Here is a 19,054-nt window from a genome sequence, read left to right as displayed (position 1 = left end):
GAGGCCTTAGAAGTAGAGGGGATTAGTGGAGGGAGTGGGGAGAAGAGCTCAGAGAGAGAAGCAGCATGGCCTAGTAGGAAAGCTTTTCTGTAGGAAAGTAGGAAAGTGGAACAGCTTTTCTGTAGATATGCCCCAGGTGGAACAAGGATGAATGGATGGAGGGAACCTGATGAGAGAGAGTGGAAAGAAGATGCCAATGGCCATATCTCAGCCCCACAACTGAATGCTATCAATGCCCTGAGCAGTTTCCTGGAGCTGATGAGGAAGTGGAGGCACTAAGGTAGAGGGAGCTGTGGAGCCAAAGCCCCTTCTCAGGGGAGTGCAGAGGAAAAGGGGGGTACCTATAGGTGTCCCCATTACCGATTGGGGAACTTGGGTTCCTCGCTCTGCCTCCTCCCCTGTGACCAGCCCAGCTTGATGTACAAGCCAGACAGAACAGTTTTGGCAGGAGCTGGTGGGCATGCTCACCTGGAAATGAGCATGACAGTGTACTCTGGGATGTAGGTTTTCTCTGGGTCTATCATCTCCATGGATCAAGTTCCCCATCACCACCTTCTCGGGGACAGTGGTCAGGGCAGAGGGCAGGGCCAGAATCCCCCATCTCTCCTCCTCCACCACCTAATCAAGAACTCTGTATAGGTTTAGTTTGACCCGTGGGCATACAGTCCCCAGTGTATAGTATGCCCCTGTCGCCTTTGGCTCCCTGCCTGGAATAAAGACCTACTTTAAATCTCAAAGCTCAGTAAAACTACCTGAATTTGGAGCAGTCAACATATTAGGCAACTGCAGGCAATCAGTTAGTCAATCAAGCAGTGCTATTAATTTAGCACTTATTGTGTTCAGAGAAGTGTGCTAAGCACTTGGAACAGTATGATACAAAAGAATAAATGTAGACCATCGCTGCCCAAGCAGAGTTTACAGACTAGAGGAGCTCACACACTAAGCACACACTTGGATCCTGAGAGTAGGTAAACCCAGGTTAATAATGGTGGCATTTGTTAAGTGCTTACTATGTGCAGAGCACTGTTCTAAGCACCGGGGGGATACAGGGTGATCAGATTGTCCCACTTGGGGCTCACAGTTTTAATCCCTATTTTACAGATGAAGCATCTGAGGCACAGAGAAGTTAAGTGACTTCCCCAAAGTCACACAGCTAGCAAGGGGCAGAGCTGGGATTCGAACCCATGACCTCTGACTCCCAAGCCCAGACTCTTTCCACTGAGCCACGCTGCTTCTCTATAGTTAGACTGTACTGTGTGTATATATCCTGTGGTCATCACCCAAACAGCTGATGTGTGGAAAGCTGAAATTGGGAAAGAGAAAGCAAGGATGGCAGAGGGTAGAGGAACTGGTTTAAGGATTATAAATACATTGTGGCAGGGAACAAGTCTTCCAACTCTGTTCAATCAATCAATCATTCTAAACGTTTGGAAGAGTACAGTATAAACAGAGTTGGTAGAGTCATCCCCTGCCTTATAGTGGATCTTCCAAATGCTTAAGCAGCACAGCGTGGCTCAGTGGAAAGAGCCTGGGCTTCGGAGTCAGAGGTCATGGGTTGGACTCCCAGCTCTGCCACTTGTCAGCTATGTGACTGTGGGCAAGTCACTTAACTTCTCTGTGCCTCAGTTACCTCATCTGTAAAAAGGGGATGAAGGCCGTGAGCCTCACGTGGGACAACCTGATTACCCTGTATCTACCCCAGTGCTTAGAACAGTGCTCTGCACATAGTAAGTACTTAACAAATACCAACATTATTATTATTATTAATACAGTGCTGTGCACACAGTAAGTGCTCATTTAATACACTGATTGGAGGACATGGTAAAACAAAGTCTCATTCCAGAAGAAAACTGGGAATCCATTGCTGAAAACAGACCTGTCTGGCACACTACACGCTGCCATCAAGAAGGGAGTGGCTATCTTTGAACAAAAGTTTTGTATGCAAAGTGATACAAGGAGACAAAAGAGAAATTAACATCAAGTACTACAAACATTAAGTATAACAATACACCAAAGGACAGCTGTTCTGTGTGCACAGTGTCGCCGGAACTGTGTCATTTCAGCCACACACATACTCATAGGCAAACTTCACAGTCAGCAGTGCCTTTCTCTGATAGGAAGATAAACTATATTTGCATCTGTGTTTGCATGTGTGTGCAAACGTGTGAATTGCAGGCAGCCCAGAGGTTGCACAGAGAACCCCACATCCTATTGCTGCCTCACCCAAGATCATTCACTCCTCTGCCTTCTAATAATAATTATTATTATTATATCCACCACTTATCAGCTGTGTGACTTAAGGCAAGTCACTTAACTTCTCTATGCCTCAGTTACCTCATCTGTAAAATGGGGATTAAGACTGTGAGCCCCACATGGGACAACCTGATGACCTTGTATCTACCCCAGGGCTTAGAACAGAGCTTGGCATAAAGTAAGCCCTTAACAAATACCATAATCATTATTATTATTACTATGATTATTATTAAGCACTTACTATGTGCCAAGCACTGTTCTAACCACTAGGGTAAATGCATGGTAATCAAATTATCCTAAGTGGGGCTCACAGTCTAACTCCCATTTTACAGATGAGGTAACTGAGGCACAGAGAAGTTAAGTTGCTTGCCCAAGGTCACACAGCAGACAAGTGGCAGAACCAGGATTAGAACCCCCAACCTCTGACTCCCAAGCCCATGCTCTTTCCACTAAGCTATACTGCTTACCACTAAGCCACACAGCTTCTCAACCATGGGGCCTTGATGAGCAAAAAGGAGGAGGAGGAGAAAAGAGAGGAAGGAGAGGAGTGGGAGAAGGAGGAGAAGGAGGAAGTAGAGGGAGAGCAAGGAGAGGCAGTGGAGGAGGAGGACAGACCCAGCCACCTCCAATCCAACTCTAAATAATATTTAAATACAGGTGGCTGCCTCCAAACCCCTCCCAGATGGTCATGGATGCATTCCCATGGGTCTGGTGGGAATCAGAGGACCCTTGGCAGTGTCCTCCCAGGGCTGGGACCAGAGGTCCACTCTGCTGGCCCAGGAGGGCAGTTTGTCTGATTGGTAGGGTCAGTTTTATATATATACTGACCCTATATATGTATATATATATGTATATATATACATATATATATATATAGTATATGGTCACTTTTAAGTGCTTAGTCCATGCCAAGCACTGATCTAAGCACTGGGGTATATACAAGATAATCAGGTTGTACACTCTCCCATATGGGACTCACGGTCTTAATCCCCATTCTCCAGATAAGGTAACTGAGGCCCAGAGAAATGAAGTGATTTGCCCATGGTCAGATAGCAGACATGTGATGGAGGAAGGATTAGAATCCAGGTCCTTCTGACTCCCAGGCCCATGCTCTATCCACTAAACCACACTGCTTCTCCAGATGAGAGTCTCCTTAGTATGCTGAGCACCAGCCCAGTCCTGTCCAATGGAGAAGCAGGGTAGCCTCATTGCCCACCCTCTCTTTCTTCCCAGAGAATTGAATCAGCTTCCCCAGAGAGAGCTCTGGCAGTCTGAGGGCCCTGCTGGCCCCTCTCCCCACCATCAGGCCCACCGCAGGGACCTGACTTTTGCCCATGAGCCTGACAGACCAAAAACATTCCCTCCCTGACCGCTCCCACAGCCCCGTGTCCGCACGTTATTGTATCCTTGGGGGTCTCAGCTCACCCACAGAATATGGGCCATTTGATGTCAGGGCTAGGGGGACAATCGAGCCTTCCAGCAACCCCAGGAAAGAGCTGTCAATCAGGCAGACTCCTGAGCCAATCAGGAGTGCCCTGGGAAGGTAACATTACCCCTTCTGCACACCTGTCCTTCTGGATGGATGTCTATACAAGGTCTTAGGGTGGAATTCCACATGGAATAGCAGGATTGACTTCCCTTCCCATTGGTTTCAGCTGTCTGTTCAGGCTGGTGAAACATAAGGGCACTCTTCTTAGTTTGACCTGAGCAAATGTGCATTTCTTTGGGTTGAATACTGGGTCAGGGGATGCTGATCAGGTGGTGGCTCTGGATCCCAGCTCCCAGATCACTCCGGAAGTGATGAGACACAGAGAAGGGAAAGTGATTCCCTCGGGAGTAAGCACAAGTCAGCCTTGGGTGGGAGGAAATAGAAGTGTTAACCTGTATTCTCTGGGCAACCAATGCCCCTGAGGAGACACAGGGAGAGGCAACACCCCTCTGTAGCCCCCTTGGCTAAGGCCGGGTCAGAATAGGGAAAGCATCTTTCCCCACACCCCGAACAGGGTTTGGCAGGGCAGAGTGAGGTCTGGGCCCACAAAGGGGGAGACACCAAACTCCCAGTTCGCTCCAGACCCCGGCTGTCTGACTCCAACTCTCCTTGGCAAGGCTCCCTGGAGTTCAGCAATGGAAGCCCAACTCCTGGGCACTAAAAGATCGGTTCTCCCAGAGATGCTTCCTGCCCCAGCAGCCACCAAGAGCTCCTCCCATCTCTGGCCCTGTCCCTGGGCTCACCTCTGCATCTCTTAAGGACCCACGACTGAGAAAAAGCCTCTCTCACTGCTCTTGCCTGTGCACAAGCTCTTCAGTATTTCCTAGCTGTCGTGTGTGTTCTCAGTGATCCTCTTTCCTACCACTCCCATGTCATCTCAGTACATCTCAGATGATGCATGTGCTCTTCAGTATTTCCTACCTGTCCCATGTACTCTCAATTTTCCTGTCTTCAGTAGTTCCTATCTGGTCTGTCTGCCCTCACTGTACCTGTCTCTACATATGCTGCCCCTTATCATTAAGACATTTCTCAAGTCCTCACTATGTTTAAATGCTGTATTAAGTGCTGGGGTAGATACAAGATAATTGAATCAGACACTATCCCTGTCCCACAGATGTGACCATCAGATTTATTCAGAAGCCACTAGGTGGCCTTTGATCCTGACTTCTGTTAGTTTTGATAGTTGTTGCCCAAGATTATTACCAGGATCCTAGCATTCTCTGTTTTACATTACAGAGGTTAGGTATACTGACAGGGCTCCATGCCAGTGCACTCTAAAATGCTCCCCATTGTAAACTTTCATTCATTCATTCAATAGTATTTATTGAGCGCTTACTATGTGCAGAGCACTGTACTAAGCGCTTGGGATGAACAAGTTGGTAACAGATAGAGACAGTCCCTGCCATTTGACGGGCTTACAGTCTAATCATGATCCTATGACCTCCAGATTGGGAGTCCTAAATCAAAACAGGGACACAGAGAAACAGTGTCATATAGGGGATAGAGTATGGACTTGGGAGTCAGAAGGACCTGGGTTCTAATCCGAGCTATACCAGTTGTATGTTGTGTGACCTTGGGCAAGTCACTTCACTTCCTCTGTGCCCCAGTTACCTCATCTTTGAAGTGGGAATTAAGACTGGGAGCCCCATGTAGGACATGGACTGTGTCCAAACAGATGAGCTTGTATCTATCCCAGTGATTAGGGCAGTACCTGGCACATAGTAAGTGTTCATCCAATACCATTTTAAAAAAAGGAATACCTCACTAAGGGCTGGTAGCTGAAGCTTGGAAGACTGTGAAACGGTGGCTGCAGCTTCGACAAGTCTCTCTGATTCTGTGGTTTCCTCCCATGCAGAATGCACAACACATATTTTAGTTCTAAACAGGCAAGGGGTATTTTCTTCTTTGAAGATCTAAGTGGTAGCAAAGTGTTTGAGCTAAAGATTGTTAATCAAACGCAAGAATAAAATCTCCTCTCTGGAAAAGTCACTGCTACTCTTCCCTGAGGCTCCCAGCCTCAGAATTTTCCCTGGCTGCTCACCCTACTGGAACGATGCTTTTCTAGGGGACCTGGCTTTCCACATTCACTTCCAGGCAGTCGTTCAGATGGGGTTCTATCAATCAATTGATCAGCGGTATTTATTGAGTGTTTACTATGTGCAGAGCACAGTACGAAGCACTTGGGAGAGTAAAATGCAACAGGATTAGCAGACCTGTTCCCTGCCCACAAAAAGTCCCCGAGAATCTTTACCTCCAGACCCTAAAATGACCTAAAATGGAGGGTCTTCTTCCTCATGGCTCTACTCCATCCTAATCCTCCTCAACTTCTCAGCTGACTTCAACACTGTTGACCACACCCTTCTCCTCAAAATATTATTCAACCTCAGCTTCACTGACACACTCCTCTACCTTATATCTCTGGCTACTCATTCTCAGTCTCTTTTGCAAACTCCTTCTATGTCTCCTAACCCCTGTGGGTGTCCCTCATTGTTCAGTTCTGGATCCCCTTCTACTCTCCATCTACACCCGCTCCCTTGGAGAACCCATTTACTCCCATGGCTTCAACTACCATCTCTCTGCAGATGATTCCCAAATTTATATCTCCTGCCCTGATCTCTCTACATCTGTTGAATCTCACATTTCCTCCTGCCTTCAAGACATCTCTACTAGGATGTCCCACTGTCACCTCAAACTTAATGTGTCTAAAACAGAACTCATTATGTTTCCTCCTAAACGCTGTCCTCTACCTGACTTTCCCATCTCTTTAGACAGCACCACCATCCTTCCTGTCTTGCAAGCCCATAACCTTGGTGTTATCCTTGAATGCTCCCTCTCTTTAACCCATATATTCAATCCATCAGTAAATCTTTTTGGCTTGACCTTCATGACATCGCTAAAATCTGCCCTTTCCTCTCCATCCAAACTACTACCACATTAATCCAAGCACTTATTTTATACCACCTTGATTACTGTATCAGCCTCCTTGCTGAACTCCCTGCCTCCTGTCTCTCCCCACTCCAGGCCATACTTCATTCTGCTGCCTGGATTATTTTTTTAAAAAAACTGTTCAGGACATGTCACTCCACTCCTCAAAACACTCCAATGGTTGCTCTTCCACCTAAGCATCAAACAAAAATTCCTCACCATTGGCTTTGAAACACTTAATCACCTTGTCCGCTCCTACCTTACTTCCCTATGCTCCTACTACAGCCCAGTCTGAATACTTTATTCCTCTAATGTTAGCCTTCTCACTGTACCTTGATCTCATCTATCTCACCACAGACTTCTCATCCATCTCCTGTCTCTGGCCCAGAACAACCTTCCTCCTCATATCTGACAGTCCACTGCTGGCTCGCCAGAAGGACTGGGGCTGACAGGGTTGCCCAAGATGGGAAGAAGCAGCATGACCTAGTGGATAGAGCATGGGCCTGGGAGACAGAAGGACCAGGGTTCTAATCCCAACTCTGCCACTTGTCTGCTGTGTGAGCTTGGGCAAGTCATTTCACTCTCTGGGCCTCAGTTCCCTTATCTGTAAAATGGGGATGAAGATTTATGAGTCTCATGTGGGACAAGGACTGTGTCCATCCTGATTCGCTTGTTCAAACAGTGCCTTGCACATAGTAAGCTCTTAACAAATACTATTTAAAAAAACAGTAAGTGCAGGAGGGAGCTGCTGGAGAACTCCCTGCTCTGACCTTAGTTTCCACTCTCTTCTTCCCATCACTCCCACCCCACCTCCCCTTGGCTCTTAATGCTGAGACCAGATTCCTGGTGGCAGTTCAAAAACTTCCAACCTCCAGCACAGGGGCTGCAGTGCCAGTCAGACAGGGAACTTGCAGGTTAGTTGTTGGTTAAGAGGTTGGGGGGCTTTCTGCCCTGGGGAAGTGGATGTCTCTCCTGGGCATGGAATGGGCTGGGTCCAGAACCCGATTCTAGGACTCACCACTGGATTGGGGCTTTGAAGGGAGTTGGGGCTGTGCCCAGCAGAAGAGTGGAAGGAAGCATAACCTGACAGTGTTCTCCTAGACTCCACCCTGGGGGTGTCCCTCCTGTACTTGGGAGAGGGTGTAGGGAGGAAGGGCCATTGGGAAAAAGTGTTGGGTTTGGGGGCTTAAGTGAGGAAATCTGACTAGGAGGCTCCCAGGGCTGGAGGAAGGACCCAGCCTATGAAACCAGGGGACCCTTCCTTTCTTCCTCTCACCCTGCACCCCTGCAAAAAACAACAACACTCCCATTGTCTTGTCAGGTTTCCTTGCAGCTCACCCCAAACCTGGGAGATGGGGCTGCCTCGCCTGGTTATGATCACTGCCCTCTGGATCCAGATTCTGTGGCATTCATTCAATTCATTCAATAGTATTTATTGAGCGCTTACTATGTGCAGAGCACTGTACTAAGCGCTTGGGATGAACAAGTCGGCAACAGATAGAGACAGTCCCTGCCGTTTGACGGGCTTACAGTCTAATCGGGGGAGACGGACAGACAAGAACAATGGCACTAAACAGCGTCAAGGGGAAGAACATCTCGTAAAAACAATGGCAACTAAATAGAATCAAGGCGATGTACAATTCATTAACAAAATAAATAGGGTAATGAAAATATATACAGTTGAGCGGAAGAGTACAGTGCTGTGGGGATGGGAAGGGAGAGGTGGAGGAGCAGAGGGAAAAGGGGAAAATGAGGCTTTAGCTGCGGAGAGGTAAAGGGGGGATGGCAGAGGGAGTAGAGGGGGAAGAGGAGCTCAGTCTGGGAAGGCCTCTTGGAGGAGGTGATTTTTAAGTAAGGTTTTGAAGAGGGAAAGAGAATCAGTTTGGCGGAGGTGAGGAGGGAGGGCGTTCCAGGACCGCGGGAGGACGTGACCCAGGGGTCGACGGCGGGATAGGCGAGACCGAGGGACGGCGAGGAGGTGGGCGGCAGAGGAGCGGAGCGTGCGGGGTGGGCGGTAGAAAGAGAGAAGGGAGGAGAGGTAGGAAGGGGCAAGGTGATGGAGAGCCTTGAAGCCTAGAGTGAGGAGTTTTTGTTTGGAGCGGAGGTCGATAGGCAACCACTGGAGTTGTTTAAGAAGGGGAGTGACATGCCCAGATCGTTTCTGCAGGAAGATGAGCCGGGCGGCGGAGTGAAGAATAGACCGGAGCGGGGCGAAAGAGGAGGAAGGGAGGTCAGAGAGAAGGCCGACACAGTAGTCTAGCCGGGATATAACGAGAGCCCGTAATAGTAAGGTAGCCGTTTGGGTGGAGAGGAAAGGGCGGATCTTGGCAATATTGTAGAGGTGAAACCGGCAGGTCTCGGTAACGGATAGGATGTGTGGGGTGAACGAGAGGGACGAGTCAAGGATGACACCGAGATTGCGGGCCTGCGGGACGGGAAGGATGGTCGTGCCATCCACGGTGATGGAGAAGTCTGGGAGCGGACCGGGCTTGGGAGGGAAGATGAGGAGCTCAGTCTTGCTCATGTTGAGTTTCAGGTGGCGGGCCGACATCCAGGTGGAGACGTCCCGGAGGCAGGAGGAGATGAGAGCCTGAAGGGAGGGGGAGAGGACAGGGGCGGAGATGGCAAACCACTCAAGTACCCACCCTCCCCATCTTTTTACACCAACAGTCACTAAAAGATGAGCTTTTTTTTCTGTTTTCTTGTTAAAATATTTGTAAAGCATACATTATGTGTCAGGCTGTCACCCATCGCCGGGAACGGGTTCGTTCGGAATCGGTGCTGCGAGAGAGAGAGAGAAAGAGGGAGAGAGAGGGGACCAGAGATGGAAAGCCTGAGTTTTGAAGAAATTTTATTCCGCGGGGCGAATTGAATTAGTTAGCCGACAAATCGGCTTCCCCTTTTCGGAGAAATATGGTGTTAGAGCTTCCCTTTGGGGAGGAATATGGTGTTAGAGTTTCCCTAACGGGAGGGATACACTCATATGTTACTCGCATGTGGCTAGACACCCGGGCCCACCCAGGTGGAACTGATTTAGGATTTAGTCACATGTGGTGAGTCGGCTAGCTCCCACCATGTGCATGCCCCACTCAGGAGGAATCCACTAATGGGTTAAATACACTTATATGTTACATACACTTATACGTTAAACCCAGTTATGATTATCCACTTCTGTGTTACTTGCACTTGGTGAGGTGTCTAGCTCCCACCATGTTCACATCCCACTCGGGAGGCACCCACTTAGGCATCAAATCCACTTATGTGCTACTCACACTTAGTGAGGGGCTAACTCCCACCATGTGCACATCCCACTTGGGAGGCACCCACTTAGGCATCAAATTCACTTTAACGTTACATAACCATGGTGAAGCATCTGGCTTCCAACCCCACGAGCGTTCAGCAGGATGGGACACTCACCCATCCCACAGCTCCTCACTTGGTGCAGGCAGAGCGGCCTACTCACGCTCTGGACAGAGATGACCTGCAGCTGGCTGCTGCAAGTCCCATTCCTCTACACAGGTTAGAGGCGGCAGGTATTTATCACCTGTGCCCTTAGGCCATTCCAGCTTCCGGCCTCAGTTTATCCAATCTCTGCCCTCCCTCATCTTCCATTCCTAATTTGATTGGCACAGGGGCAAGGGGCATCTTTTGTATTCCCAGCTTGGGCTGTCAATCTGGCAGTTTTGGTTGTGGGGGTGGTGTCCCACCCTCACTTCCCAGTTCTGCCTGTTGGCTCAGGAGGTCACGAGATAGCATTTGACCTCCTGATGGTCAGTACCCCAGGGTCACCTTGGGACACAGGCTCTGTACTAAGTGCTGGGGTAGGTAAAGGTAATTAGGTTGGACACAGTCCTTTTCCTACATGGGGCCCAAAGTCTTAATCCCCACTTTACAGATGAGGTAATTTAGGCACTGAGATGCCAATGTCACACCAGTTCCTGAGATGTCATGTCCCTGGAGCTCCTGAGTTGGGGGTAAATGGGGCTGGGAATGGGTGTGGGTGTGTTTGTGTCATGCTTTGGGTGGAGGTGAAAGTTAGGAATAAGGTTGCAAGTTGGAGAGTGAGTGGGCTTAATCAAGGAAGACCTCCCAATGGTAGTAACCTGGATCTGTGCTGTAAAGGAAGGAGAAAGGGATGTAGAAACAGGAAAAGGGGCTGAAGTCCTGAAGTCTCTGATTGTTAACTCATCATTATTATTATTATTATTATTACTATTATCATTATTAAAGTCTCACTAGGTGTTAAGCAGTATTCTAAATGCTGGGGTAGATATGAGATAACCAGAACGGACAAAGACCTTGTTTCACACAGGACTCATAGTATAAGTTGGAGGGAGAACAGGAACTGAATCCCCATTTTATAGATGTGGAATCTGAGGCACAGAAAAGTGAAGTGACTTGCCCAAGGTCACACAGCAGCCACCTGGAAGATCTAGGATTAGAACCCTGGTCCTCTGACCCCAGGGCCTCTCTTTCCACTAGGCCATGCTGTTCCCCAAAAGGATCTTCCCCTACCCTCCAAATCCTTGCTCCCAGAATGACCTTTCCAAAACTGGTTTTCTCTTTAGTCTCCTGGACTTTGAACACACTGACACCTGGTATGACTGGATCCAGGCCACTGCCCTCAGGATATGTGATGTACCAGCCCCTATCAGCCTACTTCAAGAGTTCACCAAAGATGACAGGGATCCCGAAACGGTAGTGGGCAGCAAGGGAGTCGAGAGTGGGCTAGGGTGGGAATTGCCCATCCTGTGTCTTCCATCCTCTCCCCCGAACTGAGCTATTTTCTCCTGCCACACAAGCTTCCTTATTGTCCTTCGCTTTTCTCCAACATGCTGTGCTCACTTTATGCCCTTGACACATACCCCCAAGCCCCTATTCAAATCTCCGTCACTGTTCAGATCTGCTAAACCACATCTCTCCCCAATTCTAGGTCTTCCTGTAAAGTCACTTCCTTCAAGGAGGCCTCCCAGATGAAGCCATCACCCTTTCAGCATTTCAGCCCCCTCAGCACTCATGTGTAGAACAGTTTATTGATTTTATATTAATTGATTTTTTTATTAATTGATTGATTCACTTTACATGTCCTTTCTATCTAGTCCCAGATTTTTTGTCTTAATTTCATTAGATCAACCCAGAATCTGATTCCTTCTGCCTCCTGATGGCCATAAAGTGCTTCCCCTGCCCAACCCCAGGCCTCTGAATGGCCCTGACTGAAGCCCTCTTTACCCGGCCCAGCCCCAGGTCCCTGCCACCACTCTATCTCCGACCAGGAAGGAAGGAGGGTCTAGGCATGTTGCCCCACAGGTTCCTGTCCCTTCTCCAGTGCCTGCCCCATAATTCTCTCTATCTAGGTGGAAGGCCAGTGGATTGAGATGACCATAGAGTATGATGCTTTTGATGACCAATATGAAGGATGTGAAAACAAAATGGATTTGGTAGCACCTCAACTCCTGGAGAATGAAATGAGAAGCAATCAAGTCATCCAAGAAATCTGGGACAAAGCACAGTTCAAATGGCAGAATGAGAGCAAGAAGAAGGTGTTGCCCCTCCCCTCAGGCTTCAGGGATGAGTACGGCATAGCGTTTGTGACTTCAACCAGGCCGTGAGGACAAAGGGGATGTCTCTGGAGGACTACAAGAAAAATTTTCCATATAAAGCTGTCCACTTTTACTGGACCAGGGCCTTGTAGCTCCTGCCAAAGGTCAACTGCACCATGCAGCTTTATAGGAACTCTAAGGAAGAGTTCACTCACAACGGGACTGGCCCCATGCGTTTCGGGCAGTTCAGCTCCAAGTCCTAGAATCGGTTGATAAGTAAGACGTTCGGTATGAGCACCTTCTTCACCATCCATGCCTACTTCGGGGTGGATATCCAAAATTTTTCCTATCGCAAATATCAACAGGAGGTGCTGATCGCTGTGAATGAAGTTTTCAAAATCACTCGAGGCAGAGATGGCATCCATTTCATCCTCAATTCACAGAAGACTTTAGCCTGTTTCAATTGTGCCTATAAAGGAAGTGTGTTAATGGGTAACATCCGGGGATAGTCCTTGAGGGGAATTCCCTGGAGTGAGAGGGTGGCAGGTGCTGGGGGAGGGTCCTCTCTGAAATCTTTTCTCCAATTCTAAACCATCAAAAAAAAATCTCCTAGAGAGAACCTTTCCTGTCTAATCCTCTTTCATTAGAAACCAAATTTATTTATACATTTTTACCCTTTTGCTTACCTTCGTTGTTATTACTACATTCTGTGCTTAAAAAATCTCCTAGAGGGAACCTTTCCTGTCTAATCCTCTTTCATTAGAAACCAAATTTATTTATACATTTTTACCCTTTTGCTTACCTTCGTTGTTATTACTACATTCTGTGCTTTTCCTCCTGTTCACATTCTTTGAAATCAAACCAAGTTTCCCCCAGGCCACTGTGAACTCCTGAGAGCAGGGACTTGGCGATACTTTCCTCCCATCCAGTAGAGCAGTTTAAAGCATTGTGCGGCCTAATGGAAAGATAAGATTTGGGGCTCTTGGTATCTACCTCTGCCCTTCAGCTTCACAGCACTTATGTCCATATCCATAATTTATTTATGTTAAAGTTTGTCTCCCCCCGAGACTGTAAGCTCACTGTGGACAGGGAATGTGACTACCAACTCTATTGTATTGTACTCTTCTAAGCACTTAGTATAGTGCTTGGCATACAGTAAGCACTCCATAAATAACATTGATTGATTGATCACAGGCCTGGGAATCAGAGGACCTGTGTTCTAATGTCCACTCAAACGCAATGAGAGCCAGGTCAAGTCACTTAACTTTTCTATGATTCAGTTTCCTCATCTGTAATATGGGAATTCAATATCTGTTCCTTCTCCTACTGTGAGGTTCCTGAAGGTCAGGCACTATGTCTAACCAGATTAACCCATATCTGTCCCAATCAACCAATCCTATTTATCGAGTGCTTACTCTGTGAAGTGTACTGTACTAAGCACATGGGAGAGTACAATATATAACAGAGTTAGTAGACAAGTTCCCTACCCACAGTGTTGCTTTTCATTCATTCATTCAATTATATTTATTAAGAGCTTACTATGTGCAGAGCACTGTACTAAGCGCTTGGCAACAGATAGAGAAAACCCCTTCCCAACAACGGGCTCACAGTCTAAAAGGGGGAGACAGACAGCAAAACAAAACATGCTTTGAGAAGCAGCACGGCCTAGTGGATAGAGCACGGTCCTAGAAGTCAGAAGAACCTGGGTTCTAATTCTGGCTCAGCCACTTGTCTGCTGTGTGACCTTTGGCAAGGCACTTCACTTCTCTGGGCCTCAGATACCTCCTCTGTCAAATGGGAATTAAAACAACGATCGCCAAATGGGACATACACGGTGTACAACATGATTAACTTACATTGTTGCGGATCGCCTCAAGATGGCGATGGTGAGGCCAGCCTCAACCCCAAGACAAGGGACCTATGCCATGTGACCTGTAAAATGCCTGCACCATTGCCTGTGCCATGTGGACTGTAAAATGGCCACACCATGTGAAACTCCTCCACCATGTGCCACTTCAAACTTGGCGTGCCACTCTCGTGTGGGCCAGTCGGGTGTCACCAGATCATTCATTCATTCATTCAATAGTATTTATTGAGCGCTTACTATGTGCAGAGCACTGTACTAAGCGCTTGGGATGAACAAGTCGGCAACAGATAGAGACGGTCCCTGCCGTTTGACGGGCTTACGGTCTAATCGGGGGAGACGGACAGACAAGAACAATGGCACTAAACAGCGTCAAGGGGAAGAACATCTCGTAAAAACAATGGCAACTAAATAGAATCAAGGCGATGTACAATTCATTAACAAAATAAATAGGGTAACGAAAATATATACAGTTGAGCGGACGAGTACAGTGCTGTGGGGATGGGAAGGGAGAGGTGGAGGAGCAGAGGGAAAAGGGGAAAATGAGGCTTTAGCTGCGGAGAGGTAAAGGGGGGATGGCAGAGGGAGTAGAGGGGGAAGAGGAGCTCAGTCTGGGAAGGCCTCTTGGAGGAGGTGATTTTTAAGTAAGGTTTTGAAGAGGGAAAGAGAATCGGTTTGGCGGAGGTGAGGAGGGAGGGCGTTCCAGGACCGCGGGAGGACGTGACCCAGGGGTCGACGGCGGGATAGGCGAGACCGAGGGACGGTGAGGAGGTGGGCGGCAGAGGAGCGGAGCGTGCGGGGTGGGCGGTAGAAAGAGAGAAGGGAGGAGAGGTAGGAAGGGGCAAGGTGATGGAGAGCCTCGAAGCCTAGAGTGAGGAGTTTTTGTTTGGAGCGGAGGTCGATAGGCAACCACTGGAGTTGTTTAAGAAGGGGAGTGACATGCCCAGATCGTTTCTGCGGGAAGATGAGCCGGGCAGCGGAGTGAAGAATAGACCGGAGCGGGGCGAGAGAGGAGGAAGGGAGGTCAGAGAGAAGGCCGACACAGTAGTCTAGCCGGGATATAACGAGAGCCCGTAATAGTAAGGTAGCTGTTTGGGTGGAGAGGAAAGGGCAGATCTTGGCGATACTGTAGAGGTGAAACCGGCAGGTCTTGGTAACGGATAGGATGTGTGGGGTGAACGAGAGGGACGAGTCAAGGATGACACCGAGATTGCGGGCCTGCGGGACGGGAAGGATGGTCGTGCCATCCACGGTGATGGAGAAGTCTGGGAGCGGACCGGGCTTGGGAGGGAAGATGAGGAGCTCAGTCTTGCTCATGTTGAGTTTTAGGTGGCGGGCCGACATCCAGGTGGAGACGTCCCGGAGGCAGGAGGAGATGCGAGCCTGAAGGGAGGGGGAGAGGACAGGGGCGGAGATGTAGATCTGCGTGTCATCTGCGTAGAGATGGTAGTCAAAGCCGTGAGAGCGGATGAGTTCACCGAGGGAGTGAGTGTAAATGGAGAACAGAAGAGGGCCAAGAACTGACCCTTGAGGAACTCCAACAGTTAAAGGATGGGAGGGGGAGGAGGCTCCAGCGTAGGAGACCGAGAATGATCGGCCAGAGAGGTAAGAGGAGAACCAGGAGCTTACTGATTGGTTACTGTTACTATGAGTGCCTAGCCCCGATTGGGTGCCCTGTGCCAGCGGGGGGTTTCGCCGTACCAATAAAGCTGGCAGGGCGGCCCGGGATCGGGGCGCTGCGGTCACTCGTACCCCACCAGGGTGAACGGGCCGCTCGCCACTTTCCTACTGTCCTGTTCTTTGACCCGTTCTCTCGGAGTCTTTCGTCTCTTCATCGACTAAACGAACCCTTTCTAATTTGTCCAATTTTTGTCGATAACAATATCTACCCCCGTGCTTAGTACAAGGCCTGGAACATAATAAGCACTTAACAAAAACCACTAAAAAAATGATCTTACAGTTTTAGTCGGGGACATAGATATTAATATAAATAAATGAACTACAGATATGTACATAAGTACTGTGGAAATGAGGAAGGGTTGAATGAATAATGCCAGATTAGACTTTAAGCCCGTTGATGGGCAGAGATTGTCTCTATCTGTTGCCGAATTGTACATTCCAAGCACTTAGTACAGTGCTCTACACACAGTAAGCACTCAATAATTACTATTGAATGAATGAATGAAGAGTGCACAACCAAGTGGCTCCTCCCTCTCCCATCATTCATTCATTAATTCATTCAATAGTATTTATTGAGCGCTTACTATGTGCAGAGCACTGTACTAAGCGCTTGGAATGTACAAATCAGTAACAGATAGAGACAGTCCCTGCTCTTTGACGGGCTTACAGTCTAATCGGGGGAGACGGACAGACAAGAGCAATAGCAATAAATAGAATCAAGGGGATGAACATCTCATTAAAACAATAGCAAATAAATAGAATTAAGACGATGTACAGTTCATTAACAAAATAAATAGGGTAATGAAAATATATACAGTTGAGCAGACGAGTACAGTGCTGAGGGGATGGGAAGGGAGAGGGGGAGGAGCAGAGGGAAATGGGATAAAAAAAGGGTTTAGCTGTGGAGAGGTGAAGGAGGGTGGTAGAGGGAGTAGAGGGAGAAGGGGAGCTCAATCTGGGAAGGCCTCTTGGAGGAGGTGAGTTGTAAGTAGGGTTTTGAAGAGGGGAAGAGAATGAGTTTGGCGGAGGTGAGGAGGGAGGGCATTCCAGGACCGCGGGAAGGCGTGGCCCAGGGGTCGACAGCGGGATAGGCGAGAATGGGGGACGGTGAGGAGGTGGGCAGCAGAGGAGCAGAGCATGCGGGGTGGGCAGTAGAAAGAGAGAAGGGAGGAGAGGTGGGGGGGGCAAGGTGATGGAGAGCCTTGAAGCCTAGAGTAAGTCAGTGACTCAAGGGCAGGGGTCGTATCTTTTCCTCAGTCCTTATCAAGGGCCCCAGAGAACATCTGATGAGGCAGACAGGGTGGGCAGATGCACAGACTGTTGGCCTCTTGAAAGAGGGTCATTTTGAGGTGGAGGTAGTCCTGGGGTATGTGGGTGAGGCTGGACTAAGGTTGGGGGAGGGGTGCTTAAATCCAGCCCCACCTGCAATGAGCATCTAGAAGGAAAGAGTATGTTGACACTAAGAAAATGATGTTTGTGGATTATCCATGGCTTTCCATCTCTCAGGTCCCCATGCCATGGATAACAGAGATTTGGGTTGGCTATGTGCTCGAGGGCGGAGGGGGGCATTGGGGAGGACAGGTGGGACGAGGACAAGGAGATGTGGGTGGGGCAGGGGGAATTTGCCAGGGTCTACCGGTCAATCTTGTAATTGCTGATGAAGTTTATGTCCTGCAACATGCTCAGGATGGCCTGAGGGGACAGGCAGGAGCACGACGCATCCGTCAGTCATTGCCATCCTCACCTGCCTTCCCCCTTCCTCCCTTGATGGGCCCAGAGAGGGGCTCTGACTCCCCCCAGAGTCAACCCCCGGCCCCAGCCCCTGTGTTCCTCAAGGATCTTTTCCTGTCAGGCCTTTGACCTCCAGATCCCACCCCAGTCAGGGGGTCTCTTGCCCTGCTCTCTTCCCCTCTGCTAGTGATTCCCTGAGACCTGGGAGGGGTCTCTCTCCAGAGCTCCAGTTTGGGGGACCCTCAGCCTCTCATCACGATGCCCACACTGATGTACTGGTTAGAAAAATCCCCACAATTGACCCACCTCCCCACCTCTTGATCATCCATTTCGAGCAACTCTGACTGTTGGGAAGTCTCTGTTAGGTCTAACCCTAATTCTTCCTACTGCAGCCCCTCTTGCTCCCATAATATCAGGTTTTCCTCAGGTGCATCTGCTTTGGGCCTAAGCCGGGAGATATTATGACAAAAGGAGGAGGTGGCAGGGAGAGAGGAGACAGGATGGAGAGGAAGAGTGGCTGAGGTGAGGATGGGAAGGATGGGCAGGGGGCTTTCTCACCATGGAGTGTCATCCTCAGGAAGAGAGCCAGGGGTGTAGGTGAAGCAGGCGAAGTTGGAGTGGATGGCGGCCTCGGGCTGGATTCCTTCCCAAAGCAGCTTGGTGTATTCATCGTCAGAGACTTGGAGGGGCAGGAAAACAGGACAGAGTGAGCTGGTTTCGACAGGCTGACATTCTCCTCCTGTCCCCTCTACCCCATCCTTTCAGCCCCATCTGCTTCTTCCTGACCTCTCGACCCTGTCCCTTCTTCCCAGTCCCCTCAGCCCCATCTGTTCAGCCCTGTCCCCTCTCTGCACTGCTCCATCCATTCCACCCCATCAGTTCAGCCCTATTCCCTCTGCCCTATCCTTACTGCCCCATCCATTCGGCCCCAACCGTTCAACCCCATCTCTTCTGCCCGAGCAACACTGCCTCATTCACTCAGCCCTATCCTTACAGTCCCATCCCCTCTACCTCAAGCATTCAGCCCTATCTGTTCATCTCCCCCTCCATCTCCTCAGCCTCTTCCTCTTAGCTTCTGAAGCCCAGGGGTGCAGCCCTGGCTTGGCCCACCCTTTGGATGGGTGGGAGGGGCCGGCCCCCCCCAGCCGCTCCCGCCCCTCTCACCCCCTTCCTCCATGTCTCAGGAGGAAGCCATGGCAGTCCCTGGGGGTGAGTGGCCAAGCCTGCAGCCCAGGCCCCCCTGCCCTACTGAGCAGTCACCTTCATGTAGTACATCATCATCTCCTTCACCAGGTAGCTGTGGTTCTGGGTCTCATTCACCTTCTTGTAGAGCAGGGACTGCCAAGTAGAGAGGGGGCCGTGAGCCAGGGATCTCTGACCTTCCCCACCAAGCTGTGTCTCAGACCTGCTGTGTGATCTGAGGGAAGTGTCTCACCCTCTCTTGGTCTTGCTTTCCCACCTGAGCCACGGATGGAAGCTTCCACCACTTTCCTAGGGGACAGGGTGGGAGAGGGGGAGGACGGTGAGGAAGGGCTTTGGTGAGGGATGGACAGAGGGAGAACATTCACTGAG

The sequence above is a fragment of the Ornithorhynchus anatinus genome, chromosome 2 (genome assembly GCF_004115215.2).
Source record: "Ornithorhynchus anatinus isolate Pmale09 chromosome 2, mOrnAna1.pri.v4, whole genome shotgun sequence".
NCBI classification, from domain to species: domain Eukaryota; kingdom Metazoa; phylum Chordata; class Mammalia; order Monotremata; family Ornithorhynchidae; genus Ornithorhynchus; species Ornithorhynchus anatinus.
This window is presented reverse-complemented; position numbering follows the sequence as displayed.